The following is a 17,036-nucleotide window of genomic DNA, read 5'->3' as shown; positions in this document are numbered from 1 at the left end:
TTTTATTATGCTAATGTTCAATTTATCAGTCAGATATCTTGAGAACGTCTTTACAGTTCCGGGTTGATATGGGGTACCGTCTTATTTTGTCACCTTCATAAAGAAAAAAGACGAAGCATGTCCAGTTCATCCCTGGGATTTCCTCCATGGTCATTGTTTGCTGTAAGCTTATTTGAAAAAATACTGCCGTCACTTGCAGTGTTCGGTCTAGTGTTTTTTTAATGATAGCCTCACTGAATTCCTCTGACTTTCCAAACTGATTTTCCTCTGAGTTCAGTAGTTTTGTTATTTTACTTTTTACCATTAAATATTTACGTTTGAAACACTATCGTCTGCACCGCTTACGGAAAAAATCATGTTATTTAGATCTGCCATTTTGAAAACAAATTGCCGAGTGTTGACGGAAAGGAATGTGGTAATTCCAAAGAATGTTTTAAATATTATATATCAGCCTGCTGAACACCAATTCGAAAAAAATATGGAATTTACGTAATTTTAATGCTATATATTACGGTAAAAATCATGTTATTGAGCCTAAGTATATGATAATACAAAAAGCGCAATATTTCGATAGACAAACTAGCTTCATTGAGCGTCCATTTATTCCAGTGAAATCTGGTGCAGATAAGAAATTGTTGCAGCTCATTTGACATTGAATTTCGCTGCCTAAAAAATGATGAAAGCGATCAGCATTATAATTGAATACGGCAGACGCGCGTTTTGTCCATAGAACACTCATCAGTGACGCTCAGATCAAAACAGTACAAAGTTAAATAGCATTGAGTTGTGCCAAATACGGCTTAGGTTATCCATTTCTGAAATTAGTTTTTCGAAAATTCAAAGATTTGTAAACCGTACTTTTTTTCAAAAATTACTGTTTAATTGATATTCATGTCACCACCGAAATGCTGACTAATGGGCTTAAATTATCATCGGGAACGAAACGTCCATTACCAGTATTATCGACCCAGTGGTGTTACAAGTATATTCAAAAGTTGGACGAAATTCAAGATTAGTTATCGTTGTTGAATTAAGTACAGTGTTGTTTTTAATGTTTAATTCTACCATAAACATTATGTTTAACGATCTAAATGTAATAATGTCAGAATTAACCAGATGCTTCGCAGGGCGTAGCTTTATACGACCGCAGAGGTTGAACCCTGAACGGTTGGGGCAAGTATGGACACAACATTCAAGCTGGATTCAGCTGTAAATTTGGATTGTGATTAAATAGTTGACACAGCATAGGTTTCTGACACAGAATGAATGTGTTCTAATGAACTTAAAATTTTTGTTTACTCTTAGAGCAATTCATTATGCTGTTCAATATTAATCCTCTCAAAATAATGTTTGAAGAAATTTTCTTTTTATTAATGAAATTTCAAATGAGAAAAATTGAACCCAATTTTTTAATCACATCCCCCTTTCCCTTATTCCAAAACTAATCTCAATTGAAATATTCTAATGGAGTTTGCAACAATAACTACTCATTTAAATACATCATAAAATAAACTGTAAATAAAATGTAAAAAAACTGCTTTTTATCACTGAATGGTAAAGATTATTTAAATTTATCACTTGGTAGTAAAAAGTGAATATACATTGTATATTGTATATAACAAAGATTTAAGTTGATTCTGGACAAAGAAAGATAACTCCAATTAAAAAAAATTCTTGCAATAAGATATTTCTTGCTTACTATTTTGGACAAAGAAAGATAACTCTAATTAAAAAAAAATTTGCTATTTCACAATATTGTGAAATTAGATATTTCTTGCCATTGCACAATACTGTGCAATTGAAAAGACTTGCTATTCCACAATACTTAATATAATAATTTTAGATCCTGATTTGGACCAACTTGAAAACTGGGCCCATAATCAAAAATCTAAGTACATGTTTAGATTCAGCATATCAAAGAGGCCCAAGAATTTAATTTTTGTTAAAATCAAACTTAGTTTAATTTTGGACTCTTTGGACCTTAATGTAGGCCAATTTGAAAACGGGACCAAAAATGGAGAATCTACATACACAGTTAGATTTGGCATATCAAAGAACCCCATTTATTCAATTTTTGATGAAATCAAAAACGTTTAATTTTGGACCCCGATTTAGGCCAACTTAAAAACTGGGCCAATAATAAAAAATCTAAGTTAATTTTTAGATTCAGCATATCAAAGAACCCCAAGGATTCAATTTTTGTTAAAATCAAACTAAGTTTAATTTTGGACCCTTTGGACCTTAATGTAGGCCAATTTGAAAACGGGACCAAAAATGAAGAATCTACATACACAGTTAGATTCGGCATATCAAAGAACCCCAATTATTCAATTTTGATGAAATCAAACAAAGTTTAATTTTGGACCCTTTGGGCCCCTTTTTCCTTAACTGTTGGGACCAAAACTCCCAAAATCAAAACCGACTTTCCTTTTATGGTCATTAACCTTGTGTTTTACTTTCATAGATTTCTATTTACTTATACTAACGTTATGGTGCGAAAACCAAGAAAAATGCTTATTTGGGTCCCTTTTTGGCCCCCAATTCCTAAACTGTTGGGACCTTAACTCCCAAAATCAATACCAATCTTCCTTTTGTGGTCATAAACATTATGTTTAAGTTTCATTGATTTCTATTTACTAAAACTAAAGTTATAGTGCGAAAACCAAGAAAATGCTTATTTGGGCCCTATTTGGCCCCTAATTCCTAAAATATTGGGACCAAAACTCCCAAAATCAATACCAACCTTCCTTTTATGGTCATAAACCTTGTGTTAAAATTTCATAGATTTCTATTCACTTTTACTAAAGTTAGAGTGCGAAAACTAAAAGTATTCGGACGACGACGACGACGACGACGACGACGACGACGCCAACGTGATAGCAATATACGACGAAAATTTTTTCAAAATTTGCGGTCGTATAAAATGCTGTGCCCTAATGCACTTCTGTACCTCCTTTTCCCAATCTTTTTTTAACTTTTTTCAAACTTCTCTCTATGGCCTGATTATTAGTCTTAACAATTTCAATAAATTTGAAAGATTCATTTAAGGTTTATGACCCCTTCTGTAGCCATTTTTGAACGAAATTTTCAGACTTCAAATGTATCAAAACTACAGATATAATGAATCATAGAGAACATAAATCGAGAAAAAGATTTTTTTTCGACACATTTATAGCAGTGAAACGGACTATAACCTAATATATACAATTAATCAACAACACCAAAAAATATTACTTTTTTTTGTTCATGTTTGAGGTTTTTTTTATGATATGTGTGCCAATATCTATTGGCCAATGTTCCTTTCTTCTTTTTACTTGTGTTAATTGCTTTCATAACTTCTTATTTGGATGGGCATGTTTTTGTCCTGAGGTTTTCTGAGAAGTATTCTTCATCTCTATAATTTCATTTTTTTGCCAGCGAACTCTTTTTGTTTTAGCTGCAGGTTGATCATCAACATCTTCTACATCATCAGACAATCTCTCAATGTCTATGTTCTTACCACATACTTTTATCTGAAATCTCATATACCTGTAGTTCATCTTGGTTTACACCATTTTCATCACAATCTTTTCTAATCTCTTCCAATAATAAATCTACAAAAAAACATACAATATATTTTACCGCTGAAAAGTTTTCAGTTTTTTACTTCAAATTTAATCAGACATTACTGAATCAAAAAATAAACTGTGATAAAGAGATATGTCTCACCTTTATGTATTTGGATAGTTTAATGCAAATGTTAAAATTAAAAGGGTCAACTTTAACATATAAGCAATCCAAAACATTCAAAGTCAATGAATCATGATTGAAGTTTCAGGGCCAAAAAACATTCATGGAAATGAGAAATATTAATACTTATAAAACTAAGGAGGTTTAGAAAAAAAAAATGATCACCAAATTTCACTACATGCCCGCCTCACTTTCTTCCAGCAGGCTAACTTTTTAAAGCTAATCACAAGACCAAAATACAGCTATTAAATTTAAACTCAGGAATTGAAAACAAAAAGTATAATTGCATGAAAAAGAAAGAACAAAAAATATATTTAAAAAAAACCTCAAAAGATTCATAAAGTTCAAACAATTTCATGTCAAAGTCTAACTTGAGGCTCTAAATAGACTGTGTCGCTCACCTCTATCTACTGTGGGTTTGGAAATAATGTGAAATAATTGATTGATTGATTGTTGGTTGCTTAACGTCCAGTGGCAAATATTTCATGCATATTCAGGACGAGAACAAGTTAACAATAAATACAATAGGTAGGTTGTTGTAATAGAGGTCATCTAGGATGGTCGGGGAAAATTGGACTGCCACTGGAAAAGAGGGTATATTGGATAGGGACAGAAATTTTGCCTTGCAACAGGCCACCTACGGACCCCTCAAAGAGTTGTTGCAAGGGTTCTTAACGTGCAAAGAGCGTGACACTCTCTTTACACGAGGCATCGGATTTAACGTCCCCCTTCTGACCGGACGTGACTGCGAACTTGATACATCCCGCACAGCCAAACGGACGCCCCACTTCGGCAAGCGTTTTACTGCCGGCCGGGAGAAGACCAAATGACCATATTTCTATACCCCAGTCACCCTTGGGGGCTAATGTGAAATAAGGTTAACATCATAATAAATAGTATTAGATACCGTAATAATGATTAAGGCCAAGTTTGGTTTAATTTTGCCCAGTAGTTAAATTAAAATCAGAAGATTTTTGAAAAAGTTTACAAATATTACCAATAAATTACAGAAAATGACTTTATAGGATAATAACTCCAATAAGCTGTCAATTGACGATTTTGGTCATGCGGGATGTATCATGATCGCAACCTGAGAAAAAAGTGTTGTGGCGCACATACAATAAGAGGTCGGAGGTAAATGTCATGCACTATAAAAATAATTGCCAATTTCAAAACTCCTTTTACGGCTAAAATTGTACAACTTTTACTAGTACACCACAATTATTTTCAAAGGTCAGAATATAGGGCTGTGCGGCATATTTTCAACGTTTATGTGCCCTGAACATCTCAGAGATTAAACTAACAGTAATTTTCTTTTCCCTTCAGATAATAGTTAACAAAAGTACCAGGATTGTAATTTAGTACGCCAGATAAGACAGCATTTGATATTCATATTCATAAGCTATATGAAACATTAGCAGTGGAAATGAAATATAGGTTATTTAAGAATTTCCAAAGGTTATGGAGTGAGTTATTGCTAAACATTGTTGTGTCAATACCATGCACTGATCTTTGCTGTAAATGTCAGGACTAAGCCTTTAAAATATCAAACAGTGGACATCTTACCAAAGAAGAAAAAAGTTATTTGCTTGATAAATATAATGCATATGTACAGCTTGCAAAAGAACAAAGAAACTATTACAGGAGACAGTGCTCTATGAAGGATTAAGGCCCACGACATGGTGGAGGACTTCCAAAGGCTTTTTAAATGAATATTATTTGTTATTTGTGATATAGTTGGCAAACATATTTGCAAAAACCTGCTAGTGCTAGAAGTGGATAAAATGGACGGCAATGAGCCAAAATCAGTTTAACAAGCATATCCATATGCTTGGGCCATCACAGACAAGTTTTCCTTTTGATTATACGCCGGTAATTTTGAGTGCTAGTAAAGCAAGATTTTTACAGAATGAAGATTTCGGAGACAGAAAGGAAAATTCAGTGGTGGTTTAAATTGGTGCAGCCGCGAACGACCAATTCTAGTACATTTGAAACAATTTGGACCTTAAATTAGAGATACATCCTAAAATATTACTTTAAAATTAGCTAAAAACGTGTGATCTCACTACAAAAGATATTTATTCAAAATCAAACGATAATTCAAATGTTTATCAATTGACAAAAATTTACAACGAAATTCATGCTTTTTTATCAGATTTTCCTACGGTAAAACTTGCCTCTCTAGAATTCCCGTACTATTCCATGTTTCGGTTGGAATGCCTCTAAAATTTATGCTACTCCTTCTAACAGATTATTCATCACAGTTTTGAAACATGTTGAGGACGAGAAAGGTTTTCATTTAAATTGTTATTTGAAAGTATTACATAAAGAATGAACTGTATATTGACCTACAATAATATTTCAGTATCAAATGAGGAAAAAGCAATATTTGAAGTTTAAACTTTTCAAAGATCATAGATGATTACTAAATTACTTAAGCTGGTAAACTCTCAATTAATTTATCAACTGAAGTGAGCATAAGAGATATAACAAGAACTCTGAATTAATTAATTTATATATAACATCTAACTGTAGTTGATTTATATATATAACATCTAACTGTAGTCTTTTTTTACTACTTACTAAATATTGGAATATTTTTCAGAGCTTCTGTCCACTCCCATTAGTCACACTGAAAGACAGTCGGAAAAGTTACGTTTTCTCCATTAACTATAACTGTATTTATAAATTGAAAAAAATGAGTCAGTGTCATCTGGTGTTGTAATTACAACTCTGCAGCTTTAAAAGCAAGTTCTCTCAACTGTTGGAAATTATAGTCGGCTATCGTCAATCCTCTTTCCATTAAAAATGATCGTAAGCTGGTTTTAGCATTCTATACAATTCGGAACTTACGTATTCAAATGAGCTCACAGGGCAATAAAGTGAATCTGTAAATAAAAGGGGTAAATAAAAAATGTAGTCCGCATATTTTTCTTTCATTATAAATGACAGTAGGCACAAGATATATCATTTAGTTTTACCTGTCTTATACCAAATATTTGAAATTATTAATAAATAAATGGTGATAAAGTTAATATGTATATATTTATTTAAGTTTTTTGTGTACAATTTGGAGTTAAGTATGGCGTTCATTATCACTGAACTAGTATATACATTTGTTTAGGGCAAACAGAAGAACACCTCCGGCCGTGTAAATTTCTCGCTCGCTGCATTAAAGACCTGTTGGTGACCTTCTGTTGTTGTCTCTCTGATTCAGTCCCCATTTCCATTCTCAATTTTAAGTACATGTTATATATTTAATATCAAATATTAATTTTTGGTATGTTATGCATATAATTGATAAACTTCAAAAACTGTTTTAGAGTCCAGCAATAGTTCCTGTGCTATCGGAAAATCAGATATTACTGTGGCGATATAACTGGTCTTTCTTACACTTAAGCACACGTGAAAGCTTCAAATCTAAAATCAATTCCATCTGACATCTTGAAGACTTCTTTGCCTCAGACCTGGCATATACAGGTGAGAAGCTTGAAGGCAGTCAAGTTGATGATGTTGTTTGTGGATACAATTTCATATCTCCATATAGGAAATCCGTGGTCTACGATAAACTCTACAATCCGTCAAAAATAGATATTTCACTTGTCACAGAATTATGTGAATCAGTTGCTAAAGTTGACAGCAGTATCTGAATGGTTTCTGTTAGCAGCGGTACTAGTCAAGAAACAACAGACTCAACATTTTGTAAATTTCCATATAATGTATTATTTCTTTTTCAGCATTTTCATGTAGAGCAAAAATTGTCAACCATTTTAGAATTACCTACTCAACCATTGATGAAGCAGAAGACCATTTTTTTTTATCAACTACGAATAATCCTTATCCACATTTGATGATTTCGGCTTCATACAGACACCAAAGACACCAACTGCAACATCAACCAGTGATGATTATCTCAAATATTATACATTAATATATTAATCCATTCCGTTAATACGTTCGTCTGTCCAACTTCAGGTTAAAGTTTTAGGTCGAGGTAGTTTTTGGTGAAGTTGAAGTTTAAACAACCTGAAACTTAGTTTATTTGTTCCTTATAATATGATCTTTCTAATTTTAATGCCAAATTAGAGTTGTGACCCAAATATCACGGTCCAGTGAACATAGAAAATTATAGTGGGAGTGGGGAATCCGTGAACAAGGGACACATTATTGTTTAAGATAAATTATACAAAACAAATACAAAAAAAAAATTATAATTTTTTTAACCTCAGTAGGTCACTCAAATGTGTCAATCCTTAATACATACATCGGCACATGCTTTACTGAAAATTTATTGTTCAAATTTGTTTCAAGGAAAAGTAGTAGTAATTTTTTATTTATTTTTTCAGACCAATGGAAAATCTTAAGATGATTCTCACGTGAAACATTCATTGATACAACAGCCAATATCGAAAGCCAAGAACGCCGTAGACAAAATAACTTATATTATCCCGAACACCTAAGGGCATCCACCACAGATGATGCTGAATGGTTTTTCAGCATGACACAGGCAGTTGGAAGACACATTCACCTTAAAAGAGTTTAAACAAGGATGGCGAAAAATTCTTCGTGAATTTTGCAGGCGCTCTGATCCTAATATCTTTTTTATTACTGGACTCAAAATGAAAGATTCAAGTTAGAACCTGCATCGTTTGATAAAGAAAATGGTCAAGTTAACGACTTCATGTTTCATGTTGTATTGTAAGTTTTAACCAGAGAGAAGACAGCAATATATTCACTGCAGGCAGAAGCTTTCTTCCTGCACGTAATAGGCCAATCATAAGACAGAGACTGTTTCGTTTGGACGTTGGATTACCGCCTCTATCAGAAAACCTGCAGCATTTACATTTACGATAGATGTAAATGTATATATAAATAAAAATCTCAATTATATGAACTAGATTGAAAATTAAGGAATTGATTTGATACCATCTATGAGTGGTATAATTCATAATTTAACTTCAAGCTTTTCATATTACTTTATACATTAGTGCATTTTTCAGGTTTGCTTTTTCAGAAGTTACCTTTAAAGGATGAATTAAAAATTGGAATTAACTGCAGAAGATACCTTTTATCAGTAACATATGGTGATGGCCAAAGAAGTGTGAAATACCCTTATTACAAATACTAGTACAAGAACTAACTAAATGATTGAATGTTCACAACTTTATGTTCCCACAACTATCAGTCATGATGCAAAGAAAAAATGGTTGATAAAGCCGGATAGCCACTGTTTGCAATTAAAATATTCTTGTCGACAAGCAACTGTCGCTATTTGAATATCACGAGGGGAAGAATGAATCAGGAGAAGTTAACACAGCATGCACACAAATTTGTGGTCAAGTATCTGCCACCAGTAAGTTATGTTCAAATCTTATGCTAGTTAATGCGTTTCCCTCGGTTTTGGTTTGTTGCCCCGATTTTGTTTTTTGTCCATGGATTTATTAGTTTTGAACAGCGGTATACTACTGTTGCCTTTATTTAAGTGTATCCAAAAGGAAAACCCAAACAATCACACATGATGTATTTCTCAATTGATGACCAAAGTAACATGTTATTCGCCACTTCCAATTTCTTTTATTTGTTTTCCGATGATGGACCTGAATCTGAATATGCTTTGTCGTCTTGTGCTGAATGAAATGAAATTCACAACATCTGGACGTTTAGATAGGGTTTAGGTGATAGAAACTTAAGATAGGTCTTGTGCGTTTGAAAAAGGCGGTTTGCAATTCATTGCTAAATTGACACAAAAAACAGAGGAGCAAGCTACGTTTGTAGTACGTTTGTTTTTTGTTCACTGAACATAAACAATGATACTGCAAGTGGGGCATCCATTTACTGGGGACACACTCTTGTTTTCTTTATTCAGTTAAAATTTTATTTCAGCATAAGAAATTACCTCATAGCATTCATGTATGCCTTATCTTTTATATTTAAAAACAATTTTCAAGTAAATGCTTTATAAGAAGTGTAATCTTATATAATTGTTGGCAAAAGGGCATAATTACCATCTGCAGTTATCAAGCACCTACTATATGGCTTTTTTTAGTATTCGGATTTGAAAGTTAAAAGTGGTTCTTTAGCTTTCATTGATCATCCTGTGTTCTAATCACTAATGTGTAAGTAATAGATGCATTATTTTTTAACAAGCAGTTAGTTATCAAGCACCTAATAGATGGCTTTTTTTAGTATTCGGATTTGAAAGTTAAAAGTGGTTCTTTAGCTTTCATTGATCATCCTGTGTTCTAATCACTAATGTGTAAGTAATAAATGCATTATTTTTTAACAAGCAGTTAGTTTTTTTTTCTCTCACTTAAATTGATTTATTCAAATACATGTCATTTATTCAAACAAATATTACATTGGGTCATAATGTTAAACCACTTCTCACTGCTCATGCATTATAAAACAGTACATAACATGTTATCAACATCATTCAACAGAAAAAACGGTCTTCAGATATAACAAAAAGTCAAAAACGAGTATAAACCTGATAAAATCACATTAAGAAAAGAATTTAAATTTCTATTTAATAAGAGCACAACATACACTGACAGCGCATTGTCGATATATTCATGCAACTTCACAACATGTTAATATTTATCTAGTTATACATTTACCTTACTAAACATGTTTTCTTGATTCTTTTAGTAAGTCTTTATAATAATTTCTTTTCTTTTTTTCAGTATATGCTCAGCTTTATTTATAATGCAACAGTTCTGTTTTCATAAAAGCCTTGAATGAAAAGATGTCAGCAGCCAATCAAAAAGATCAGTCTATAATTTAAATTGTTATTCCTTAAAGGGGCACTAACTGTCACTCAAATAACCTGTATATTAGTAGCTTTTTACATATTTTACAATTTAGATCTAATGTGATATTAATATCCAAAATTAAACATGAAGGCAGCTAATGATAGAAAATTATAAAATCACATAATAAAGAGATGTTGCTTCTCACAATTTATATGCATAATTCATAATTTTGGCATGACAAATCCTACTGCAGGCAAACTGTTTTACCATTATATTCTGTTTGAAAATAAGAAAATGTGGGGTTTCAATTTTTTTAATGACTAAAACTGTACAATTTGTGTGTGATTTGAAAACCAATTGTTCGTAATTTCTTTACAATTTGTGATTTTCTCATGTTTTGAAAGCAATTTGTTTCTGATTTGTTGTTCTGTTCATTTGCATGTTTATGATTTCTGTGTAATTTGTGATTTTCTCATGATTTGAAAGCAATTTGTTTCTGATTTGTTGTTCTGACCATTTGCATATTTAAGATTCCTTTGTAATTTGTTTGTGATTTCCTAGTGAATTAAAAGCAATGTGTTTGTGAATTGTTATTGTGATTTGTTAGCTCATTTGCATGTGAAATTTTATCACTTTCAAGTCATAAAGAAATCATATGATTTGTTTATAATTTGTTACAATGATTTGTTCCGTAGTTTTTTTTGGTTTGGGTTTTTAACAAAGGTGCGCATGTTTAAAAATCATACAAATGTCAGTTCATGTAAGATCATTAACTGGGATAAATGGAACAAATGACCGATTTTATGTAACATCAAATACAATTATCACAATAGAGATCAAATTTGCTGAACAAAATGTTACATTTTCATGAAAGCTCTGGGTTTTTTTTCAAGGCTACAGCTAATACACCTGTCATTAAATCTAAGAAAGTCGAATTAAGTCATTGAAGAGCCAGAACCCAAACTATCACACGAACAGACCAGCTCTTAGACATCAATTTCTCCAATCAACAAAACAGATTGTCTGATATTGAGCGATTCAATACTCCGGCGCATTATACCAAGACAATTTACACCTATATATGGGAGAAACAATACAACACTTTATTCGAGGCAATGATTTGTGAAGATTTCATAGAAAACAATGGAATGAAAATGAACCCCGAGAATATGCTGATCAATATCGGAGCAAGAGATCTTCAAACTAATATGTCATGTAAACACTGTTCTTACAAAATGCAAATCATAGAAATGTTTTCAGTAAATCCATGACTGTCAGTGATAGAAATATCATTTGTTTTAAATCATACAAAATTGTTACATACCTTTACAAGCATACACAAATTTAAATAATTAATTTGAATAATGGAAGTTTGATATCTTTTCAATTACCTATAACACGTTTTAGTTTAAGTACAAGAAAACATTAATGATTTATCGCTTTTTACTTCGCAGACTGATTTATTCTTACAAGACTTCCGATGGAGTAGGGGAGATAAGAGAGGGGAGGAGAGCAGCCCCATTCATTTTGGGACGGTCTTTAAAGAAGAATCAATATCGTAAGTTTCTTCATCTCTTCTTGTATTCTTGTAGGAATATTGTACCTAAATAAACGAAAATTAAGAATTTGGGACATAAATGTATCGACAACAACATAATTTTTTTGTAACTCGTGACTTATTTCACAAAAATATCATTGTTATGTCCCAATATGACTTTAAAAGGAGGAGATATTTCAATATGATTAAGCCCATGCTATTTCGGAATAATAGATAAAAATGTCAGTAACTGCAGGTATAAACGTTTGCATAGTCTATATTTTTTCTCGAAAAAATAAATATTGGATGTATATAATGCATTTTCTATCTGTTATGTGAAACTACAACATTATATCTTCACAAAACTGGGAATGTGTTAACATTTATGGAAAAAAATATTTTTTTAGTTCATTTTCATTCCAAGAATAAACATAAAAATTAACCATTCGTTGATATTCAGAACTTCACGTTTAATTTTGCAGTGGTGTAAAGAGATTCTACGAGGTGAACTCTTCAAGAGAGTTTACTATTATCACCTGAAGAAAAAAAGAAATAACCTAGGTTAGTTTTAGTTATGTGAAATTTCGGTCTATGTTGTACAAATTAGCAGTTACGTCCAGTCAGAATATGGCCGATTAATATGATGTCTCGTGTAAAGAAAGTGTCACGCTTATTGCACGTTAAGAAACCTTGCAACAACTCTTCCAGGGGATCCGTAGGTGACCTGTTGCAAGGCTAAATTTCTGTCCCTATGCAATATATCCTCATTTCCCGTGGTAGTCTAAATTTCTCCGACCCTGATCTCCCGTGAACCTCCTTTTTACAAAACCTATCTAGTGTGTTTATTGTTAATTTATTTTGTATCTAATATACATGAAATATTTGCCAAGAACCAATCAATCAATTTTGTATATATTGTTTATTTATGTTCAGCAAAAAAGGGGTGGAAAGACAATTATCAAAAGAGGATAAAGAAAATGACAAAATGACGAAAAGGTAAGTTGCTTTTTTATTATATTTTTTTCATTTTTTTACAAACCAAAAATCAAGATTTAATGTCATCACGTAGTATATTTATTAAACATATGAAACTAACACGAGATATGACCTTAATGGGGTAGGATACTTTAAGATTAAGCGCTGGAAAAAAACAACTCCCTGGCTGATAATCGATTATTATCTTAGAACGTTGTTACAGTGCAAAAGTGAGAAAAAAAAGCATTAAAAGGAAAAGATATTGTAACCATCAACGATACAGATACACACAACTACATTGTTTATATGGGGGGAAAATATGGAGTTATCTGTCTAAATTATATATAACTTGTGGTAAAAATCATTTTTGGATAGGTGTTTTTTCCTCAATATGCGTGTTTTGTCTTTAATTAATAGACAATGATATAACTGTTTTGTTGGATCAGTGTTTGTTTTATATATGTCTGTTTTGTTCTTTTTATTTTTATATTTGTTTTTTCAGAGAACAACTGGATATACATACATAAAGGATTAGACCGATGCGTTTGGGGGTGCATTTAGTAGTGGTTTGCTAAGGTTTTAGGACATCTGTTTTAACTTGTGCTTCTTGAAGAAGAAAAACAATGCGTTCCTTTAAAGGATTGGGTTTGTCATATGCTTAGGCACCTGTTTCTGATAAAACGTGTATAGGAGGGGGTTCACACAGGTGTTGGAACATCTGTTTATGTAGCTAATGCTTTTAAGTGTAAATCTATAAGGAGTGTCAGTTACTCAAAATAGGCTGAGGAGGTTCGCATTGCATCAGTGTATTATTAGAGTGTTTAAAATATTCAATATTCAAAAATTTATTGCCATATAAACTTTAAACATTAAATTTGTGACATTTAAATAATAAACAATATAAAAGTGAACATATATAAAGTGCTTAAACTGACACCTCAAAATATTTATAACACCTCTTATTTAAAAAGAAAGACTTTCACCCCAATATTTAATAACCCTCTTATTTAAAAAGAAAAAGACTTTGACCCCAATATTTTATAACCCCCTCATATTTATGGCCCAATTTGGAAGGGGGGTTATAACTATGCACCCTCACTCAAGGGGCTTTGAGTTTTCAGTGATACTACACTGAAAAGCACGTTTCCTATCAATGACAACATTTGACTAAGACTAACTGTACATGTTAAAAGTTTTGATGTTAATTAAGGGGTTTACTATAACAGAACAACCATCATCAACACCAGCCACACCGTACAAATGGATGTTAGCCTCCACCTCAAAGGATTATTAGTTTAGTATTGTAATAAGCACACACTGTACACTGACGCGTGACTTCATGTATTATTGGGGTATTACTCCTCAACTCGTCAATAATAACATGGACATATCTTTAATGAAGACACGAGCCTCATTACACAGGACCAACAGAAGGCTACTGATGATGGCAAGTCAATGAATTGTTTTAGGATGAACCTTCCTACTCCCTGATGGACACTTTTCAAGCACGCGAAACTGTCAATCCATGAAGTTGCCGAAAAGGTGTTATCACTGTGTTATAATTAAAGGACAACACACATATTTACTGCACACCAACCCCATTATTGATTACGAAAAGAGGGACGAAAGACACCAAAGGGACAGTCAAACTCGTAAATCTAAAACAAACTGAGAACGTCAATGTTTTTTTAATGTTTTTTCAAACTTCGGACCGGTAACTTAACCGCTAGTGCTTTAAAAATATAATTTGATATGTTTAAAGTGTTCTCTTGAACAAAAAAGATAAACCAAATGAAAGTTTAGTAGTCCGATTCATATTGAAGTTACAACATAAAGACCATGTGCGATGCCTGTACTAAGTTATGCCTGGGTATCCTAATAAATATATCCCACGTGACACAGGTAGATTGAAAATAATTTTGTCGTTGATGGTTTTGCACTGTGGACGGAAAAGAATTAAGTAGCACATGACATACAAATATATGGGAATGTGGATTAATCTATACAAAGCGTAATTTACTTACACAAGTAAATTTATGGATCAATGTCATGTTAACACACTAATTAGTATGTAACAAGGAATGTTTGAAATATTTACACAATGATGAATAAAGGCAACAGTAGTATACCGCTGTCCAAAACTCATAAATCCATGGACAAAAAACAAAATCGGGGCAACAAACCTAAACCGAGGGAAACGCATTAAGTATAAGAGGAGAACAACGACACAACACCGAAACGCAACAGCACACAGAAACGGACCAAGCAACAGACAATACACCACGAGAATAACAAATATAACATCAAAACCAAATAGCCCCCAAGGGTGACTGGGGTATAGAAATATGGTCACTTGGTCTTCTCCCGACCGGCAGTAAAACGCTTGCCGAAGTGGGGCGTCCGTTTGGCTGTGCGGGATGTTTCAAGTTCGCAGTCACGTCCGGTCAGAAGGGAACGTTAAAACCGATGCCTCGTGTAAAGAGAGCGCCACGCTCTTTGCACGTTAAGAACCCTTGCAACAACTCCTTTGAGGGGTCCGTAGGTGGCCTGTTGCAAGGCAAAATTTCTGTCCCTATTCAAGATACTCTCATTTTCCAGTGGCAGTTAAAATTTGCCCGACCATTATCCCAGATGGCCTCTATCGTATCTACCTACCTTTTGTATTTATTGTGAACTTGTTCTCGTCCTGAATATGCATGAAATATTTGCCACTGGACGTTAAGCAACCATCAATCAATCAAAACCAAATACATGAATATGGGATAGACAAGTACCGTGCCACGTCTTATCTAAAAAATAAGAGAAAACAGAAACAACTCAACGTTAAAATGCAACACACACATAGAAACGAACAATATTATAACAATGGCCATCTTCCTGACTTGGTACGGGACACTTTTAAAGGGGAATCAAAGTGGTGGGTTGAACCTAGTTTTAAGGCATGCCAAACCTCGCACTTTAATGGCACAGTTAAATATAACATTGAAGTGAAAACAAAATATTACAGGACTACAATACAAATAAAAAGCAGAACATATTAGACAAAGAAAAGAAAATATACGCAAAATTTCGCTAGACCAAGTAGCTTATTGTTTTTTTTGTTTGTCTTTTTCATTTTTAGCCATGGCGTTTGTCAGTTTGTTTTAGATTTACGAGTTTGACTGTCCCTTTGGTGTCTTTCTTCCCTCTTTTTTTTAACAAGCGTGCAAATATCCAGGTGAAATTGGATGTAGATGATAAGAAACTTTTGCAGCGCAATGTTTATGTTGCACTACAATTTTGTTGCCTTGAAAATAAGAACATTTTTGCAGCTCTATGTATGTGTTGCACTCGGATTTAGCTGCCTTGAAAATACATAATTGGTAGTTGAAGTTATTAGCAACGTCCATTGGCTAACATTACGGGATAAAAAGGACGATGCTTTATTCATTCTTTCCTGTTTCTTTTCTCGTCTTTTTCGTTAACACCTTTAGGTTCTAAAGTGAGCAGTTGGTGGATTCAAATTTTTTTCTCTTCTCCTTCTCCTTCTCGCTTATGAGTTGGAAAGTAACATTATCAAAAGGATGTTTCGTTGAACGAAGATGTCTTGTGAGAGGACAGTTTTTGTTGGTTTTGTACGATGAACGATGGTTATTAAGCCGAATTTTAAATGTGTCCATTGTTTCTCCGACATACTGAATGCCACAAGTGTCACATGTTAATATATGAATTAAGTTCTCCGTTTTACAGTTGGATTTGAGTAGATGGTATAACATTGTGTAGTAACGGAGCTGATGAAAGAACTGCTTTTATTGGCAGCTTTACAACACAAACAATTCCTTCGACCACATTGCTTGTAGCAACCGGGAGATGGAGAAGGCTGCTTTGCTAATACAGATGTCAATAATTTGTCACGGATGTTTTTTGGGTCTTCTGAAGGCCATGACTGGTGGTGATGACAATACTTTTTTTTTTTTAGATTTGAATCATTTTCTATGATTTTCCAATGCTTCTGAACAATGGATGGTAAGTGAGTACAAGGGGTGTTTTGTAACCTGCTTTAT

Source organism: Mytilus trossulus, chromosome 5 (assembly GCF_036588685.1).
Source record: "Mytilus trossulus isolate FHL-02 chromosome 5, PNRI_Mtr1.1.1.hap1, whole genome shotgun sequence".
NCBI lineage: Eukaryota > Metazoa > Mollusca > Bivalvia > Mytilida > Mytilidae > Mytilus > Mytilus trossulus.
The sequence above is the reverse complement of the archived record's forward strand: the minus strand, read 5'-3'. Positions refer to the sequence as shown.